This window comes from Ornithodoros turicata, unplaced genomic scaffold, assembly GCF_037126465.1.
Source record: "Ornithodoros turicata isolate Travis unplaced genomic scaffold, ASM3712646v1 Chromosome21, whole genome shotgun sequence".
Classification (NCBI taxonomy): domain Eukaryota; kingdom Metazoa; phylum Arthropoda; class Arachnida; order Ixodida; family Argasidae; genus Ornithodoros; species Ornithodoros turicata.
The window spans coordinates 2,295,756-2,298,053 of NW_026999337.1; the positions used below are offsets into that span (position 1 = coordinate 2,295,756).

General features: G+C 41.8%; 1 long non-coding RNA gene across 1 annotated transcript; it reads left to right on the forward strand.

Annotated features, from left to right (window-relative positions):
• The first annotated feature begins 1,183 nt into the window (after window positions 1-1,183).
• LOC135373094 (uncharacterized) lies at window positions 1,184-1,924 on the forward strand. Its single transcript, XR_010416276.1, has 2 exons — window positions 1,184-1,466; window positions 1,618-1,924. It is a non-coding gene; the product is annotated as an uncharacterized LOC135373094 (long non-coding RNA).
• Window positions 1,925-2,298: the final 374 nt, after the last annotated feature.

Sequence of the window (2,298 nt, forward strand, 5' to 3'; positions counted from 1 at the left end):
ACGCATTATTTTCAGTCATGCATTCAGTGGCCCCAGCTGCTAAGTGGCCGGATCCCGGACCACTGGATCAATTCCACTGGTTCCAGTTCAAGTGGGACCATCGTGAAGCTGGTTCCACTTTCAACTGGTCCCAGTCACTAAGTGGGACACACTCAAAGTGGGACCTGTCCAATAAACCACTTTGAAGTGGTCCCATTCTGAAGTGGTTTAACGAACTGGTCCCCCATGGGACCACTTGGCAAGTGGGACCAGAGTGGGACCATTACTAGGGTGGGACCAGAGTGGGACCATTACCAGAGTGGGACCAGTTCGTTAAACCATTTTGAAATGGTCCCATTCCAGATTTCTGCCTGGGAAGTACTCCACTGGATCTCGATCTGCGTCATGCATGCTATTAGGGATGCTTTCCCATCAGTGCGTTGACCTGTAGAAATGTTATCAGCAGATTTTCATTTCTTGTTTGCTGCAAGTTTTTCTCATTGCTTTTTGTTTGCTGTCACAGCATATTATAACTACTAGTTTGTTCCTGGAGGGTTAAGTAACCTGTGGGCATAGATGTATTTGTAGGTTATACTCATGTCTCAATTGTATATGTGAGGAGTAAGTAAGATAATTTTCATCAGGTTCATTCAGCTGAACTGTGTTCTTAACATTTTAGTATACTTCTTAGTGACCACGTTTCCAAATGTCAACTAATAATTGAACCAAGATTGGGATTTAACACTTAACTCTGTTTTGCCAAATGGAGTACTTGTAACTGATTCATTCCCAGTCAACACACATGGTTGTCAGAATGTAAAATCCACGTTGAATATCGTTGAACAATGTGAAACGTGAATTGAGAACATGAATTTCACGCAGATTTTACGTAAAATTTCAACATGCTAATTGTAATGCAGGAATTCAACGCTGATTCAACACTCATATACCAGCAGTGGAATGGAGCACGTTATGACAGCGTTGATACTTACGCTGGAATTTAACGTAACCGAAAACGTAGAACGAACAACGTTGTTTCTGCACAAGTTTTACTTCAGGATTTCACATGCAAAGTGTACACGTAGAAATCACGTTGATTTATCGTACGTAAAGCAACTGCATTATCCAATCCAATCCCATCCAGGATCCAATTCAAGTCAGTTCCTTTCAAAGCGAGAATCGGGGAAGCCGCACCAGACGCCATTCTCCTCAGATCGTAACCGCCATTAATGGATGCTGGCGTTTCAAGTTTATTTCGCTTTTGCGGCTCCTTCTTCTTTGTTTCGTGGCTTGTTTTGGTTTCGAACCGGGTTGTGCTGGTGACTGTGATATCGGTAAGCACAGGTTTCACTCACACTGCTGGGATATACGAATCGGTTATGACGGTTACGACGGGCTCTCTACTACCAGGAAGCTGACTCAGAGATTATCGCCGCTGCTAGCAAGTCCAGTGTGTGCGGTTTATGAGTGATTCGGAGAAAGCGCAGGTATGTGCACGTCGGATTTGAGTTCATAACTGTGTTTAAATTTGTAGAGTGTGCAAATAGGGCCACTATTACATGGTGAGCTCCCGAATTGTTTTTCAGCGTTGTTGGCCGTTTCAAATTCGTGTGATAATTATCGTCACTTGTATTTCAGGACAGAGAGCGATGCGTGAAAGAAAGGCAGATGTTGAGCAAAGGGCGAGCCTGTACACAGATGTAACGTAAGTTTTCTCTTAGCTGTTCGAATTGATCTTTTGCTTTGTTTGTGTTCACTTTTATGCAGGCGTAGTCGCAAAGAAAGAAGACAGCCTGGATGCCGAAACGACGTGGTTTCCCGCGAGGTTCTTGTGCATTCCAACAATTAGAACGGTCAGTTAACTGTCTTTATTGTTCACAAGAGAGTATGGAAAAATGTAGCAGTGCTAATCAAATGTAAGGAGAATAAAACCTTACGGCAAGCATATTCTTGTGTCATTATTTATGACTATTATCAGAACATTATGCCTATTTGTGAAATAAAAGCATCGAGAAATAACATGTATTCAATAATAATTAAAAATGTAGTTACGTGTAATTTGCATTTTCATCGCACGTTAATTACACGTTGTCAGTTTGCTGTTGATTATTCCACTTTTTCAACATTGGTATACGTTGAATTCACGCGTAAACTACGTTTCAGTTACGTGGAATATGCGTTCTGGTCGCTGTTAATTTAACCCGTTTCTGGCTGTGACATTAGCCAGGTTGAATCAACGTTAATTGTTAACGTTGACCCTGCATTCACATCGTTGATTTTCAACGTGTTTTCAGCGTTGAATTTGCAATGTTGTGTTGA